The sequence below is a fragment of the Solanum lycopersicum genome, chromosome 11, assembly GCF_036512215.1.
Source record: "Solanum lycopersicum chromosome 11, SLM_r2.1".
Taxonomy (NCBI): domain Eukaryota; kingdom Viridiplantae; phylum Streptophyta; class Magnoliopsida; order Solanales; family Solanaceae; genus Solanum; species Solanum lycopersicum.
In genome coordinates this window covers 47,523,576-47,543,940 of record NC_090810.1, presented here as the reverse complement: position 1 = coordinate 47,543,940, position 20,365 = coordinate 47,523,576, and positions in this window count along the sequence as shown.

The window sequence follows — 20,365 nt, the reverse complement described above, 5'->3', positions numbered from 1 at the left end:
TTGTGCATTGTTTCATTAAAGGGGTGAATGGTAAATCCACCCCACGTGCTACCCTAACCTTACATGTTTTATTTTATTATTTTTGGATGTATTTCATTTATAAAAAAATGCGACATCCTCATTCCCAATACAATTCACACAAATTAGACTTTCCCCCAAAAATATCCTCTCTAGAAACCTCCATTGAAGGTGAAGTTACAGGTTAGCTTGTAAATTTTATTTCCATGGGATTTTCACCAATTTTTAGTGGCTTATTCATCTAATAAAGGTTTTGTGGTCATTCATCTATATCTAATCTTTTATCTACAGAGTCCTCTTCAATGTTTTCAAAGAAGTTTCATGATCAAATCTCTTCTTCTTCAATCTAGCCATGAGTTCTTTCTCAAATGGATTTCAAAGGCATAATATTTATATATTGATGATTATCTACTGATTTGTACATGATTTTTAATCCAATTGCATGATGAACCCATGCTTTCTCACAAACTTAATTTTTGACTATGTATGGCTTTATGCCTTCCATAAGTCAAACAACTTTTCCCTTTCCTCCTCCTTTTTATTTCAATCTTCTTCTCCCCTATTCTTTACTTTTATCTCTCCCTCTTTCTTCCTAAAACTTCTCCTCCTCTTTGAAAATTACTCGCACCAGATCCATAGCCTCCCTAAAAAATTCCCCTTTTTCTTTTTCTATTTCTTTATAAATTGACTACATTTCCTCTTACTCTTCAAGGGAGGAGTCGATTGACCCTTCTCCCTCCACCATGAAGCATCCCTCTACTGTAAAGAAGAAGAAACCCAAAAACACTCGTCCTTCACTTTCTGATTTCTTCTCTGATGAAGACTCTTTAATTTTTTGGGGCTTAGAGCAAAAAATTTGATATGTGGCATCCCTCAAACGACCGATTATACCTAGGCGAGTAATAAACATAGAACATCTTGAAGCATCTTATTGAGCAGTAAGTTCGTTCCTTTGAACTCAAAAACTGTCTATGTTACTTCGTCTATGTGGGATCGAATCTTTTGAAGAACATGTGTGTTTTTTATGCAAATCATTCAATATCTCCTGATAATGGTGAATAGCAAGCCTTTGTTTTAGGGAATCGTATTGTGTTAAATAATTTTCTATTAAAGATGTGTTTGGATCTGTGTTTTCTAGTGATACTCCCTTCATGAATGGAAATTTATGGCCTGATAATTTATAAACTTCCTGGGATGATGCTAAACTATTTGGCTATGAACCTGGTGCTGATCATCCAAACTTTGGTCCTCTCTCTCATGGCTTTGGGAACTGCATTGTGGCTATGGTTCCATACCTCGTAAGGGTTCCCTTAGTTATATCTAAAGTAGATATGTTTTTGTGATTTCATGTCTTTTGAGGAAGTTCATTATTAATTGGGCAACATGGTTTCATGAATACATGGTGGAAAACTCAGCGGAAAATAATCTCTCTACTAGTTTACCATATGGTTTAATAATCTCATGCGTCATAGTTGACTCTCTTGTGGATATCTCTTTGTACACTCCAACTCTTATAGATGACACATATGACACTCGCACCTTGTCAAGCATGAGCTATGTCCTGATAAACTCAAAATGGTATTAAAAAAACTGTGCACCAAAGCAATGATACTTCGAAAGCAACTTGTAACTCCATCGACTCTGCTGCCATGCTTCTTGAAGAGACTGACAAAATAAAGGTAAGACTCAGTGTGTTGGAAGCTAACATGTAGGTAATCCAAGAGGCTTTTGTGAAAGTTCTCCAGCTACAAAAGGACTCAGGCACTGACATTAGAAAACTGCGTTTCGGAATTGAAGGACTTAAAAAGAAAGCGCTTTGATCAGTCAAATATATTCTTAAAGGAGTCAACTCTACCAAAACTGAGGCTGCCTCAACTCATAATGACTTGGATGTCACCGTGAACATCTCCTACTCAAACTTCTCTAAGAATGTGGAATGATCCTATGGTACCTTCTGCAGAATATGCTCAACATACTTATGTAGTTCCTTGGTAAATTTTATGTGTTGGTCCCTCCTTTTATTTTTGATTAAGACTACTGTTGGAGCTGTGTCTCCTATTTTATCTCTATTTTTGTGACTATATTATTGAGGTGTAATCCTTATCACTTCTTATATTTCTAGTTTTTTTGGATTTGGTCTATTTTCTATGCTCTTTTATGTCCTGTTTTTCCTTTTTGATTATTCCAAAGGGGGAGATAGGGTCTAATAACAACTGTTTACGATATCTACATATCAATTATCACCTATCTCTAGATAAAAGGGGAGGACACATATATGGGGAATTACAAACTAACAGGGAAGTAAAATAAGATATCATAAACTGCAAGTTGTCATTATTTAAAAGCAGAGATTGTTTACTTGCCATATTTTGAATAATGACTGGAAAATGAACAAATATCTCAGAGTCAAACCAATCATGTAAATCAAAGACAAATCATATCACAATAAATCCGGGATTATGCAATCTATCTAGATAGGGAATCAATAACGAATTCATTCACCTGAAATCAAAAACGAAAAAAAGAAAAGTATCAATGAAAAAGGATATAAACTGTGATTGAAAAAAATCAATCAACAAATTCAAACTCAGTACAAGAAGGCAAATCAAACAATCAAAGGAAGGAGACTTACATGAGAAAAAGAATAAACGAAGATCACTAGATGACAACAAGCCAACTTTTGATTCAACGCAAAAATCAACTTGGCATAATAAATCAAATTAAATATGAAGTCTTTCTCAGTTAAGGAATCATTCCAAAACCTTGATTGAAGGAAATTTCCTTGGGTTTCCCAAAAAAGGGCTAAAATGTGTCTCAACTCTCGGACTATAAATGAATACCTTAGATGACCAAGATCAATACGCAACTTCACTTAAGCTTTGCATACATACTTCTGTTATATTTCATAAAGCTTTGTAAATGTATGAGTGATACAATTGAAAAGAAAATAAAAAGAGAGAATATGAGTGTAGGTTTACAAGTTGAGGCAGTGTCATATAGAAATCTGATTTGCATATTAAACAGGATCAAGTTCTGAATTTCTTTAACTCATGACTCAAGAAAGCTTCTAATGAAAGCCATTGAAACGCAAGGGGACTGGACTAGGCACAACATTGGTGATCCGAATAAATATAAAATTTCTTGTGTTCTTTACTTACTGTAAACTACCATTATTATCTACTTATACACTAACCTGCAGGATAGTCAACGAGCGTTTACAAGTAGTCGACTAAGTGTTTCTTAATTCGCCCCCCTCTTAAATATCAAAGATGAATCTCGTAAGCCTAATTATATATGATAGATTTAATAAAGGCTTTTAGATAAATGCAATCTATCTTAGAAATGAGTAAACTTAACAAATGAGTGGTGTTGGATTTCCTCGAAGGAACATTCACCGTTGGGTTCTCCTAAGGTTTTTACTTCTCTTGGAGGAACCTTAACCTGTGGTTCCACATGAGGTATTGACTTTCCTTGAAGAATATAAAATCATGATTTCTCATGAGAGGAGGCTCTAATTCCAATGATCATGTAGAGGGTCGTGTATATCTCTTAGTTCGATAAACTATGCTTACCACCAAGCATCATGCATGTGATTTCAATAGTACGCTAACATGTCTTAATATTCTACCTTGGCTAGGTAATAACACCTTATCTTTGTGTAAATATCTACAACACCAAATTTCATGTTTAGCACCCATGTTATTAGTGTCGGTTAAGGCTATAGTTTCCATAAAGTAAAATAGACAATGGAAGTAAAGTAAGGACCTAACTACGATAAACTAATGGTAGTTGCTTAGTGTAGGTGGGGTTATAGGACTTAACATAATTCATTGCACATGTTTCTATTAAGGAAGTCCCAGGAAGGTGTTCTAACGCATGTGTCTACGTACATGTTCCTTATGCATGACTTTGTAGTATTTGTCTACTTGTTGTGATGAAGTGCATGGTATGAGCTTATATGAAGTTTTCTTCACTAACTATGTTGATGTATGAATTGGATGTTAAGGCTTGTGGTCTTATGATAGTTTTACTAAGTATGTGTATTGTAGGGCTTCACATGTACTTTGCACTACTAGACTTAGATTGGATTTGTGAGTAAGGTTTTATAAAGTTCTATGTGAAGTGACATTCTTATTTGTGCAAAGTGAACAGAGTTGACAGTATTGTCCCTATGGCATTGACTTAAATGTGCCTATAATGTACTATATTTATATGATTGTATGTGTTGGCTTATATAAGTTGTACGTATTATTTCTTTGTGTCCCTAAAGGGATGCATTGCACCAAGTATCACTAGATGGTACTTGGGAAGTTAGAAATTAATAGGGAGGAAACTTACTGTATATTGTCAATAGGTTACTGTAAAATGACCCCAAATGTCACTTAAATTCTATGTGTGATTTTATATGATGTTTGACCTTTGAATATGCTTATATGAAGTAAGTAAATGATATAATGTTTATTGTATAAAAGTTTTATGAAGATTTCACAAAAAGTCATAATGCATGATTTCAAGTATAATGTCCCTTTTAATGCATGCTTTTTCATTGTTGTCATACTTAGTGCATTCTTGTACTAACTCCATTCATATATATATTTTACACAAAGTGTAGGTTACGAATTCTTAAGAGATGTCTTTAAAAGATGAGAAGCTTGATATATGATTCCCTAGCTCATGGAAAGGAATCTTTAAGTCCAAGGATCTCCTACATTATGGGTTTATTGTAAAGTAAAGTATTATTGAACTAATTTATTATGTTGTAAGGCTCATCTCCCTAAAGTATTATAATAATGCTGAGTCTAAGTTCACAAAAGAGACTAGAATCTTTAACTATGTATGATGATATTATATATATATATATATATATATATATATATATATATATGAAGTAATGTTCTAGCATATGATGTGCTAAGAAAGTTTTAAATTTTCCTCAAATTTACCTATGACATTGTGATAAATGATAAATATGAGCTTGTATAAGACCTCCGAGAGGTCAAGTACTTCATGTTACTTATAGGGGGTGCTCCCCATATGTGACAAACATCTGAATTTCTAGTATGTTAATGGATATGCATTCCCTGAAACTTTTGTCTTACTATCATAAGTTGTCTCATATTATAAAGATCTATTAGGCCATCATCAAACAAATTTAAGTTTAAACCTCAGAGAAATTAGAGAAGGAGGCATACGGCATGTGTACATGATATTCTTTTGGTAAATTCAACAAGGAATGACAAGCTTTTGAAAAATATAATAGGGGAATAGAAAATAGGAGAGTGGAAAAAAAGATGATAATGTTGAGTGTTAGCATACCTGTCAAAGGAGAGTTGAAATACAATGAAATCACCACCCATTAAATGCAATAACAATACTAACAACTCCTTTATTTTTTATAATTGTGTGATTAAGAGGTTTTTGCTGGACAAAATAGTTCAGCATCAAAAATCGTACCACATCTTTCTGTAAAAATTTAAGACCAAGAAATATTGTGCAATGTGGAATGTGGAACTGTTTGCCTCTTCTATAATTGTTGCAATCTGATTTGTCGTAAATTCAAAATGTGTAGGAAAATGGAGGTTATCAAATTTGAAGGGTCACTACAAGTCTATTTGATATCATTGAAGTGTATTATGAACACTTTTTGAACTATTGTAAAAGTTTGAATACATTATGTTTGATTTTGTTAAATATATTCTTTGCTAGAATATATTGAACTATTGTAAGAGTAATTTTTGAACAATTATGTACACATATTTTGAATATTGTTGTATAAGTATGTATAAGTACTACACAAGACTTACTATCTTCTGAAGTTTATTGGAAATTTTTACATTTGAATTACTTATGAGACAATTTAATGCTTGAGATTATTTATTGCAAAATAATATTTGTGTTTTTAATAAGAAATTGTGGCATAAATTTTATAGCAAAAATGATATGACTACACTTAAAATTGTAGCCAAAGGACTTTAAATTGTGTTATAAACATGGCAAGGAATCCATTTCAAATTGTTGTCATCCATCATATAGAAAAGGCAACACTTTAAAATTGTTTTAATACATTAGATAGAAAATTCAAAACTTACAAATTGTCGACAATGATGAAGCTAAGATCACACTTAAAAGTGTAGTTGTATGAGATAAAAATGTTGCTATTTTAGGTACATAATAGCGTTGTCATTTTTCCTTTTAGGCTGCGCTTTTAAGAGTAGATAATAATGAAAACCTTAAAATCTAAAGTAACGTTTCATTTGGTCACCCCTCGAAAAGTGTTATTATAGTCCAAAAGTGTAGCCTTTTATCAAAGGCTAAACATTTTGCTAGTTTAGGATACACATTATTGGGGTGACCGTAGGCCTAAAATTAAGTAAAGAAAATGTAGAATATTCAGATTTCATGCACATCCAAGGAGGCAAATTATGCACCATAAACATAATTGTCCATGTGCTACGTGATAAACTCATGGTTTGAAATGGATTGAATCCATCACATGGACTGTCAAGTCTCACATTGCGACAATCTGCTGCGAAATTTGGATGCAGCCTATAAAAGTCTTTCCATGCTATACCATCAGCAGGATGCCTTAACTTTCCATCTGCTGTCATTGAGCACACAAATAGACTTTTAAAGTCTAGGAATTAATGGAGAGTGTTTCAAAGTCTTTGCTGAAACTCAATGTTCCGTTTTAAAGGCTCAAGCTCAGTATCAAGTTTAGGAGATTTAATCTATCGTGAAGCTCACAAGTATAAAAAAATTCATCATCCTTATGATCATTCTTGAACAACATGCAATCATTGGGACATGCATCAATTTTGTCACAATCAAGATTACGATTCTAAATCATTAACATGGTTTTATTGTAAGACAAAGGAATGTTCCACTCGAGCATCTCCTCTTTTAATGACTCTAAAAGATAAGTGAATGATGCATTTCTCCTTCCATGTAGATACTTTAACAAATATAAACAAAGTTTGAATGATAATTTAAAGAATTCTGTACAACCAGGATATAATTTTTAGGTTTTCTCTTCAACTAAGTTGTTCAATTTCTTAGCATCTTCATTTACACCATCATAAACTCCTTCAGCCTGTACAACATCTCTAAATTGATCATTCAACAACCCATCAATATCATTACCTGAGTAATCCATATAATCGTCAACATTCAACTTGATATCCCATTCCCCTTTATTGATCCATTGAGTATAGACATTAAAAAATCCATAGCATATAAGATGATCATACACTTTATTCCTTCTAGTCAAACAAATATTGCAACATTTTGCACAAGGACACTGAATTTCCTCTCCTTGAGGATATCCATAAGAGAAAGAAAAATCTAGAAATGATTCAACACCATCGATATACTCTTTATTACACCTTGATAAATTCATCCACTCCTTGGATGTGATATCTGAATTCCTAAAAGAATTTATAAATATTTGATCTTTCAGTAACAATCCAAAACTACTTCACAAAAAAAAGTTTTAAAAATAATTAGAAACGGAGTAGGTTATTCGAGTCATGTGTTATGAGATGATAAAAGTTTGTTACCTAGTCATGACACTTTAGCTATTGCAAATCATATCTTGAATCCTCCACAAACGTTTTTGAATGTTGATTATACTTCTAAGGAAAAAATAATTAGTACACAAGAAGCTAATTAAATAAATACATTTTATTTTATTTGTATGTAATAAGTAAAGATAAATACTTGTCATATTTTTTATTTTATGAAGTAATTCTACATTCGCAATCTCAACAGATCAAATAAATGTAATACCTATATTTTTTGTTCTAGAATTTATCAGATTATATATGCATTAGATAAAAGATGCAACAGTTAAGTAGAAGTTGATGGAAATGGATAGCAAATGCATTTATGAAAATTTATGGTGGCGAAGTTAAATGGACTTATTCTACAGACGATGAGGTCCATCTGACGAACATATCATTTAATCTAGCGCAAAAAAAATAGTCAATATGCAATTCAGGCAAGTTTGGCAGTCAATCAACAATCATATTCAACTTTTTTCCAACCCCTAACAGTGAAAAATAAGTTTATATATGGAGGCCAAAATACAAGCTACACTCTCAAAAATCAACTGATGAAGCTAAAATACTAGCACACTCTCAAAATTTGTATAAAAACACAAGAATATCAAAATTCTAAAGTTAATTTTAGACTTTCAAAATAGAATTTCTTACCTGATAAACCATATCCCAACAAAATTTGTCTAATTAGCTTCAGTTCATCATCTTACCAACAACCCAAAAGTATTCAATTCCTTCTAAACACAAAATAAAAAATCGGTTACTTCAGCTAAGAAGAAAAATGTTTTAGTAATAAGACTTCATTAAATAGGAATCGGAAAACAGAACCATACTTACTCTACAAGAAATCATTATTGAAGATGACGACTTCAACAATAGTTCATCGATCAATTCAACTATTCAACTAATTCTTCGACGATTTCCACTCTTTTAACATGCATTGGAAAAGTGAATCGATTCTTCAGTTGTCTTCACCTCTCGTAACTTTGGTTCATTATCACTTTGGTTCATCAAAAATATCTGTCAAAAGTTGAATGAGGAAAGTTGAACGAGGAAACATAACTTAGGTCTGAGGATACATCAACATACACAACATGATTACACAAGTTGAGTAAGTGGAGGGTAGAGTTAATATAAACTAATAATTTAACTAACATATAAACAAAAAATGTGAACTGGTAAGCTAACTAACTTATCATATTAAAATAATCATATTATATTCTAATAAAGCACATAAGAAGTACAATATAATCATAAACATAAACATATATAACATAACACGAAGTTATAACCATGACACGACTAGAAACCGAAAGTATATGTTCATCACCTCGTATACATATACTGAGTCCATACTTAAAGTATTCATCTACTGAAAAAGACATAACTTTGTTAAAGTCTAATGATTCTCCAATATTTTCAAAAAATAAGCATACTTTGATACTTAAACATCCTATATATCAAAGAAGAAAAATTAAAGCATCTCCGCCCGGCAGTAACAACTCTGAGCTTGAAATAAACCTTACTAGGAGGAGACCCCATAATGAGACTACAAAGTGAATCTCTAGAAATCTTAATGTTCAAAAATGATCCCAATATATGTATCTTACTATCTGCAATTACCATCCTAGTCTTTGTCACATCCTCTATAGCGAATTTCGTATTTCCTCCTTTACCAGACAATTGCCAATAGCCCTAGACAAATGCTCTTCTCTTAGAATCTCACATCATTGATCATTGTGGTCGTCCAAAAGAAGCCAATTTAACACAAACAATAAGATAAGATTCATCTATGTACCTATTGTAGAAAAGTGAATCAAGACTATAGATCCCCTTCTACCACTATAAGCATCGCATTCAGAATAAAAAACAAGTTCAAGAGAGGTCTTTGGTTAATACGACAAGTCATAGTAAGAAATATTCCCTGCATTTATAAGTTTTTTCCTTAAATTAAATGTGGCTGAATCATATTTTACTACTACTCCTGCAAAAGAGAAAGTACTAGGACTAGAACTGGAACTACTAAATATCAAATCAAGGTATGAACAGCCTGTTTATGAAAACAAACAACACTTCCTATCAAAAAAGTGGTGGTGCTGAAAATGCCAAACCTTGAACTGCTTGTAGAGCAAAGGAATGCACAGAGAGCAAGAGTGAGATCCGATGGCTTCTAATAGATAAAGCATTCTGACTATATATTCCCAAAACAATCAAATTGTCTTGATGTTATGGTGCAGAAAATAGTTGGTGACAAGGTAGTGAGCAACCTAGAGAAAGCATTTAAATCCAAACTTTAAAATACTGTAGCTAGAAAAAACCAAGAACAATTCCAAACCTCTACAAGCAAACTCTACAAGAAACACTTAAATCTACTCTGGAAGTTCTAATGACCCCTGCCTTCGAATGTTATGCAAGGAAATGTTTGATCAAGTAAAATTAGCATTTCAGAAAGGCATCGCTGACCACACAGTTACTACACAACAATTTGAGTATGCGCATTCACCATTTCAAATTTATCTAAGAAATGCCATCAATACAACATCGTCAATTACACCAACATTAAGCGGGGAGTTTGTTGATAGTCAGAGACAGTTGCTTGCTCTTGCAGTTTTTGGAGAAAATTCCCAATCAACAAATCCACTCAACCACATGAATAATGGATCATTACTAAATGAAAATATTGAGACACTTCCTAATCCAACCACAGAGATGTCCTGACAGTTTGTGGATCACATGTATGTGGAAGCATTCAATGTAGCATTACAAATGATTGATGTATCAATTTTGTCATGGTTATGCTCTATGGTTGATTTGGCTATGATTTTATCCTTGAATCCCATCCCTATTTGCTAAGAAGTGCTCTTTTCACTTCAAAAGATTCAAATATCCGTGGTCACGAGCTATTCTTAATATTGGTCAGGGATGTTTGATTTACTTCAGCAATATAAACAAAATCTTTACCATCACATCTTAAAGTTGTCTACACCAAGGGAAGGTTGGGTAAAGTGTAATACGAATGGATCAAGGAAAGGCAATCCAATAGAGAGCTCTTATGGATTTGGCATAATAGGATGCCAAGGATATCCAGTATATACAGTAACATAAACAATAGGCAACACGACAAACATGGAAGTTGAAATCACATCAATTTGGAAGGAAATAAGTTACTACAAGAGGTGTGGGATGAAACAGGACATTTTAACGACTAAGTTGCTAAGTCTCAATAACATGATTCAATGAGAGTGGAGGGTACCTTGGACTTCTATTGATAAGATAGAGGAGATGCATATGATTATGGGGACAATTCAAATATAGATAATACATTCATTTAGAGAAGCTAATCAATTAGATAATTGCATTACAAACATTGCTACTAACCAAGAAAACAGGCAGCATTATCACAGATTTCAAGATCTACCTGATATAGCAATAAAGATCCTAAACATGGATAGGCAACAGTACCAGCAATCAAAATAAATAAGAACAAGGAAAATCTTAAGAATCTCACCTATTTACAGAATCATTTGTGGCTAAGCTGCGGAAAAATATTTTTTTACAAACTAACCACCCCCATGTGAAGATAGACCGATATATTATATCTGACCAAAGAAAAGAGATCGTCTCAATGTGAAGATTGTGATATATTACTCATGACGTAACACGACAAATCAAAACATGATGGTTATCTTCAATGTGCGGATTGTAATATTCAACTATGTGCACTACTATTATTACAAAAAAAAACTATTGTAAGCCCACAGGTGAGGTCAGGGGATTTAACAACATACACAATATAATCACACAAGTTGAGTAAGAGGAGGGTAGAGGTAATATGCACCGGAAACTATGAGGAAAACAACATTTCCTTTCTTTAGGCAGTGAATTAGAACGGGATGATCAGCAAAATGATTTTAACCAAGAAACATCAACACTAATGACGGATGATAATTTCAGGCAGAATCTCGGACTCGAACAATGATTGGGAAAATTGATTTCTGAAACGAATTAGAATATTTCATACTCTTATCGATAATTGACTCTAGCTGCCGTGAATGTGTTTCTCTCTCTCTTTCTCTCCCTATATATATATATATATATATATATATATATATATATATATATATATATAAACTACTTTCTTCAGTTTCTCTAAATGTTATTGCTCTAAATATTTTTTCTCAAATAAATCCCAACTTTTTTTCATTCCCTTAAACCGAAAAAGTGGTTTATATGGGGAGGTTAATATACGAGCTACACTCCAAAAATCAACTGATGAAACTAAAATACAAGTCACATTTCTAAAGATTGTATAAAACAAAAATATCAAAACCCTAAAGTTAAAAATTTGGCTTTCAAAAAGAAATTTCTTACTTGATAAACTCAAATCCAAAAAAATGTATTTGAAAATGAGTTCTTCAGTGAGCCATTAGAGAGAAAAGTGTCGCAGAGAGACTAATTAGCTTATGTTCATCGTCATATCAACAAACCACCAATATTCATTTCTTCTATACACAAAACGAAAAATCAAACAGTTTAGCTAACAAGAAGACTGTTTTAGAACTACCACTTGATGAAATAAGTTTCTAAAAAGATAATCATTCTTATTCTTTAAGGAATCATTTTTTGGAGAAGACAACTTGAGATACAAATTCTTTGAAGACTTCAACTCATCATCTCAGTTCTTTGACTCTTCATCTTGTATCAGAAAGAAGAACCAGTTCTTCAGCTATCTTCACCTCTTTCTACCAAGGTTCTTCAGTTCTTCAGAAACTTGCGTATTGAAACGTCAAAAGGAAAGCTAAAGGAGAAGAGAAGATCTGAAAGAGGAAAGTGAAGAGAAAAATGTTTTATCATTTATTAATGTTTAATTTTTTTGGACAACCAAAATTTGAGGGACTGTTAAAAATATTTGAGGGAATAATTATTAAGGCAAAACTTATAAAGTGTTGTTTTTTCAATTATAAAAGTAGGATAATTTAGAAGTGTGGCCATATATGTAAATAGGTGTTTCCAATTATCTCATATTTTTATAACACTTATAATGTGTACCTTATACCATTAAAGAGTACAATTTTGAAGTGTTGCCAGAAATATCGTAGCTAAAAGTTAAACATATGGCTACGCTTTAAAAGCGTTTCCAAAATTACTTTAGGCAACACTTTACAAGTTGCAGTTCAGAATAAGTGTGTTCATAGGTATAAAATGGTTTAGTGGACCCTAAATTGTTGAAACAATGAACATGAGAGTACGCGCTAGCACAAAAAGGTACAAAGTATTATAGAAATACATAGATTTATAAAATCATGATAAAAAGAACCTTTTATGTCATGGACAACAAAAGTTAAAACCATAAGATAGGAGGTTAGAAAAATAATCGTACTCATGGTAAATGCAAGTAAAATCATATTTGTACACTTATAAGATACTTCTTGAAGAAACCTTAGGTCATAATTAAAGTAGGAAGTAGCCTGGCCAATATAGAGAACATGTGATCTATAACATAGAATTTAGTGTCTACCCCACACTGAAAAGGGGTTTCCTACTTTCTAAGGTAAATATAAGTTTCTAGCTTATGTGGATCAACTAGCTAAAAACATCTAAGACAATCATCCTATGTGGTACATAAGTATTGGATAAGTAGATTCTTTCTAGAAATTTGACGTCTAGCAACACTACAGATTCCACCTCAATATTCTCTTGATTCTAGTAGATGAGCCCATGATTTAAAGTCATTTATGTGTTTATTTTAATAGTTTATGTCCTCAAATGCTATTTTTTTCCATAAACTAATGTAAATTCATTGAATTTAAGGGTCATGCATTGAAGAACACAATTAGGACGCATAATGGGAAACTTAAAAAAACAAAAGCAAGAAAGAGAAGGGAAGGACAAGACCGATAGTCACTGATGTCACTACGCGATTCGCCAAGTTGCCACCCTATTCCCTAAAGTTACAAAACGCTGAGGCTGAATTAGCAGTAACTTCAATGAGCAAAAAGTCCACTCGTTAGATCGCCAATGTCACGACCAGGGAGCACCACCTAGTAGTAACATGGCGTACTTGACCTCTTGCAGGTCTTATACAAGCCCAGTATTATCATTCATCGCATTTTCATAGGTAAATTTAGTGAAAATTTTAAAACATTCATAGCACATCATATGCTAGAACATCACGTCATATATATATAAATATGTATGTATGTATTTACACATATATATACATATAATATATATATATATATATATATATATACATATACATATAATATATATATATATATATATATATATACATATAATATATATATATACATATAATATATATATATACATATATATATATATATACATATATATATATACATACATACATATATATATATATATATATAATATTAGTCATAATACATAATTGGACCTTAAGTCTCTTTGTCATGCTAGACACCACATCATAAGAGTACAGTAGGGACACGACCCTTACAACATAATCATAAGTACATAATAATACTACACTTCACAGTAAACCATAGTTTTGGAGATCATTGGACTTAAGGATTCCTTTCCATGAGGTTAGGAATCACATATCATTATACTCATCTTTTAAGGACATCTTTCGAGCATGCATAACCCAAACTTTGTGTAAAAATGTAAAAAGAATGGTGTTAGTACAAGAATACACTAAGTGTAGCAACTAGGCAAAAACATGCATTTAACAGGGACATTTTCCTTGAATTCATACATCACGCCTTTTTGAGATAATCATCATTAAGCCATTACACAATAAGAATTATATAATTTACATACTTAATATAGATATATTTCATTGTCAAACGTAATATAAAATCATACAATGCATTTAAGGTCATTTAGAGTCATTTCACAGTAAACTTCTCACAATTTACAGTGATTATTTTTCCCTTCATAGTGAACTCTTTTCTTCTTAATTCCATTAAGCCTCAAATTAACCCTTTAGTGATACTTGGTTAAATTCATAACCTTAATACCACAAGAAAATCATATATATATTCTACACAAGCCAACACACCATCATAGAAGTTTAGTACACTAAAAGACCCATTCAAGTCAACACCATAAGGAGTGAACTCGATTAACTTGTATATATACTAATTTCACTTCACATAGAACTTTATGAAACCTTACTCACATTCTTAATCTATGTCTACTAGTGTAATGTACATGTGAACCCCCATAACCTCACATGTACTTAGTTAACCTTTCATAAGACCACAAGCCTTAATATACAATTCATACATCACATAGCAAGTGAAGACAACATCATTTAAGTCAAGAAGTCATTCATTATGTAGTCATTAATTCCAATTTTGCATATACAAAAAGATCACTACATATAGGCTCATAGCATGCATTTCATCACAGCAAGTAGAAAAATACTACAAAGTCATGCATAAGAAACATAAACATAGTCACATGCATTAGAACATCTCCCTACGACTTCCCACAAGAGCCACTAGAGCAATGCGTAACTTAAGTCCCATATCCCAACCTAAAGTAAGAAACTACCATTAGGTTCTCCCAGTTAGGGTCCATATTTCATTTCCATTATCCATTTTACTTTGTGGAAATATAGACTTAACCAACACTAAAACCATGGGATCTACATGAAATTTGATGTTGTAGAGACGTACAACAACGGAAGGTGTTCTTACCTAGAAAAGGTAGAACATTAACACATGCTATCATACGAGTGAATTCACTTTCTAGATCCTATGTGGCAAGCATAGTTTAAGGAACTATGAGATATGCATGACCCTCTACAGGCTTATTAGCATTGGAGCCTCATCTCATGAGAAACCATGGGTGGATCTTACTCAAGGAAAGTCAAAACCTCATGTGGAACCATAGGTTAATGTTCATCCAATGGAAGAACACCTTATGAGAACGCAATGGTGAATCTTCCTCCATGGAAAGACAACACCTCTAGTTGTCAGGTTTACTCGGTGCTAATCTAAGTTCACTTTATTAAAAAGCTTTTTTATTAACATTACTTATGAAATTTAGGAATTAGGAGTGTCATATCCTCATATTCTTAGCTCATAGGTATTCGATGAGAGTTCATCAACCTAAATCATGTGAGAAACACTTTCATTTGGACATTGCATATGTAAGGCATCATCTTGTTTAGGGTACTCTTGATAACACCTATCAAGTTCCCCTTTATTTAGTAGATCATCATTCATGTGTGTGCGTGTATAGACATATATGTGAGAAATCCTTTCACATAACACATTAAAACCACACCTGTCCATACTTCATCTCATTCATGCATAAGTGTAGAAGTGTAACTATATGAGAAATCCTTTCATGTAAACACATTTAGACACTAGGTATAATCATACTTCATCATACCATATACTTCACATTTTAGCATATAAGACATATTAATAACATGTCCATACATTCATTTTGATGCACATAAAAAACAAACCTAAGAACTATTCTATCAAGGTACACATGTGCAATGCATATACAAAGTCACATACCCTTTCCCATACTTGTACACCTAACAAGTCATCCTAGTTAAGGAATACATAACATAGTTCACATACATTTAGCTTACATGTATAGTAGTACACATTAAGTGAATATGAGAATAACATTTCATTAGATACCATGACCTTTTGTTACATTGCAAACATGCATAATGTGTTAGTGTATGTATACATTGGTTAACATGATCACATTATGGCTATCAAACAACATATTAAGTCATCCACCCTCTTAAGACCAGAATGTGAAACCAAGCATAGACCACACAACACAATTTAGCATAGGAGGCAAGCTAACTTCATATTACACTTTAAGACTCCTAACTTTAACTATTCACACATTCACATAGTTATACATTGGTAGGCGTCATAAATAATTGACACTTCATTAATGGAAGCACCTACACATGATCTTAACATAACCATTTACATTATTATAACAGTTTCTACATAACCTAGATTCAAAACTAGAATAGAAGACTATGCACAAGTTACACAAAGTGTGATTATCATTACCACAAACTCATATATTCATCAAATTAAATTCAATATAGTCAACACATATTTATAATTATAATAAAAAAAACACCGCCACTATAAGTGGACCATACCAAACAATACCGTACAAGGCTTCATCAACTACAATAATACAGAGAAGTAAAAGAGAATAATAGACTTTGCCAATTCATCAACCTTTTGATCAACTTTTATTAATACACCTTTTTAATCAACAATACATGTATAGGACAGCAGATAAATTAACTTTAATCAAGAAGAAACCATGTACAAGTCGTTACAAATCCATACTACAACCTAATACAGGACATCACATATTTACTACAAAGTAGAGAGTAATAGATCATCAACAAATTTCCGTGGTCTTGATCATCAATAATATCTATATCAATAATATACATTTAAGGCAGTACATAAAAATATAGCACATCATAGCTAATCATGCTTCATCTACCCTAGAATATAGTCACGATATCCACTCTATAGACTAGAAGAACCTAAATCAATCCTTACCAATTCAATTTTTATCTATTAATATTTTATCAATTATACCTTTTTATCATAGCATCACACATGTAGGAAGTATATAAGACAATCTCCATAAACAAGTTACATAATAACCATCCTAACGTCACGATCACATGTTACCACATGATAAACTAGACTTATTCAACACCTTCAAACTTGACCCTCATGGATCATTCCTCAACAATTAATCATGAATACACATAATATACAGTAGGTATAGGCATATTAACATAATTGTATCACAATTGGATATACATGAGATCAACATCATAAAGCCATACATAGCTAAAATCGAGTTTGTGAGAGAGCGTGGGTTCTTCATGTGATTGGATTAAAAATCACGTCCAAATAAGTAGATAATCATAAATACATTAATATTATTCTTTTGAAACCAATTTGAGAAAGAATCTCTGGCTAAATTGAAGTAGAAGGGAGTTTATCATGGAACTTCATTGAAAACATTTAAGAGGACTCTCTAGATGAAAGATTAACTAGAGATGAATTATCACCATACATTAATTAGATAAATAACCCACTAAAAATTGGTGAATACACCATGGGAATCGAAGCTCCAAGTTGTTCTTGAGCTTAACCTTCAATGTTGTAAAGAGGATATTTTGGGAGAGGGAGGTTATGATTTTGAAAGGAGGATTGGGTATGGGCTATTCACATTTTTAACCAACCTAATATACCCAAAAATAGGTAATAAAAACCCTCGTAATGTCATTTTATCATGTGGGGTTAAACGAAATAGTGTGCAGGCATGCAGTTGCAGGCAACCATCGATGGGAAAAAACGACACCCTGTAGGTCCATCGATGGACCGTACTGGAGACCATCGTTTAGTCATGTGTCTTAAAAAAGCCTTAATACTTCACAAGGATAAGTTTCCATTGACTCCTTACCATCTATAAGTTGTTGGTGAACTGACGAGGCACCGTTTAGCTAATTCAATTGACACTGTCAAGGAAGTGTCTCAGCAGCCTTAGGGTCCTTCTTGAGGGTCTCTTGCGGGTCCCTTGGGCAGTCTTACCTTCCAACCTGAATGTATACCGTAACATGTCAAGTACTTTCCACATCATTTTAACCCAACACGTAACACCTTCTAATGTGGTATGCACACTCAAGACACACATATGCATTCTCAATGGCTAACTTTCGAACGTTTTGGACGTTTGAACTCTAAAATTCATGAAACTCAACACACTGCCTATAAAATCATTATAAATCATACAAGGACCTAACAATATCATGAAAATCATAAAATCTCATAAAAACACATAAGGCACCTTTGGTGACTAGACGTCGAACATCCTGGTCATCCCTTGTTGTTTGACATCCAAACAATTTTAAATCATCCATGATACTTTAATACACTCTATTAACATGTTAAAAATATTATAATAACATGTGAGTCTCTATACACCCGAAGTCATTTTGGGGTTTTTACAGAGCAACCATGCAAAAATATGTGTTTAAAAGGGACAATTTAACTTAAAACCATGCATAATGCCTTTTTTTGAGAACTTCATAAAAAATTGATACAATAAGTATTATACCATTTACATACTTAATATAGTAATATTTGTTGGTGATACATCAAATAAAATCACACATTGCGTTTAAATCAATTTAGGACCACTTTGAAGTAAGCTCTTTTCTATTTACAGTAACCTCTTTTGGCTTTTACAATGAGCTTCTTCTTGTTCTAACTTCTTCACTTTCCAAAGTAACCCGTTAGTTACACTTGGTATAATGTATATATAATGTCCCATAACGCTATCCATACCCAAGCATCACCTTAAGGCCACAAGGAAACTAAACATACAACCTTTAAACTTAAACATACATCCATAGGACCATTTCACTTACAAGGCACATACTTCACATTAAACTAAACATAAGACATTACTCACAATCCTAATATAAGTCTGCTAGCACAATGTATATGTGAAGCCTATAACCTCATAAATACTTATAAAACCAATCATAATATCACACGCATCATTTCATGTACTTCACACATGAAGCTTAATACTATAGTTAACTAAGTGTAACCCAAGTAGGACCGTCATTCATATTGCCAATAAGACCAACATTATGCACATAAGGAGAGACCTCATCATATAGACCCATTAGTACTTATACCATGCATATCTTCACAATAAGTAGGGAATACTACAATGCCATGCATAAATACATAAACATATAAATTAAAACAACTTCCTTGAAATTCCTTCAAGAGTTACTTGTTCAATGCATAGGTGAAGTCCCGTACCCCTACCTACACTAAGAAACTTCCCTTAGGTTATACTTGTTAGGGTCTAGTTCTTTACTTCCATTGTCCATTTTACATTGGGGAAACTATACATTTAACTAACACTAAGACCATGGGTGCTACTTGGAATTTTGTGTTTTAGAGCCTTACACCAAAGGAAGGTGCTCTATTTAAAAAAAGTAGAACATTAACACAGGCTATCATACTAAGTGATATAACTTACTAGATCCTATGGGGCAAGCATAGTGTATGGAACTTGGAGGTATATGTGGAAACTCTCTGTATGCCAAATAAAGCATTTTAGTTATCTATTTATGGAACCGTATTTATGCCTATTGAGGCATGGTAGTTATTCACCCCGTGAGCAATATGGTGAACAAGCCTTCCCACATTAGGAAGCGGCCTCATCTAAGTTCACTAGATGCTAAGCTAAGTTACCTTTATTGAGAAGCCTATATTAACATTACTTTATAAAATTAGGCTTAGGAGAGTTAAATTCACATATGCTTAGCTTATACGTCATAGATGATATTTGATCAGCCTAACTCATGTGACAAGTCCTTTTACCTGGACGTAGCATATTCAAGAACCATCTAGTTTAGGGTACACATGTGAACACCTTTCAAGGCCCCTCTATTGACTATATCATCATACATGTTTGTTTTCTTAAACATATATGTGAGCAATCCAAACGGCTTCACATAAGATTTCCATAAATTGATATTTGAGGAGAGCGAATGCATTCATAAATATGAGGAGTAAAATACTAAGTGAATAACACAGCCATTGTAGGTATCTAAGGACATTTTTAACGTTGTTCTTTGAAATTTTGTAATACAGAAATTATAGTTGATTTTAACTTATGAATTTCATTCACATTGCTATGGAAAAGTTGGAGGATTTTGGTTTTCCTTCTTTTTTTTGGTCTATGATTGGCTAAAA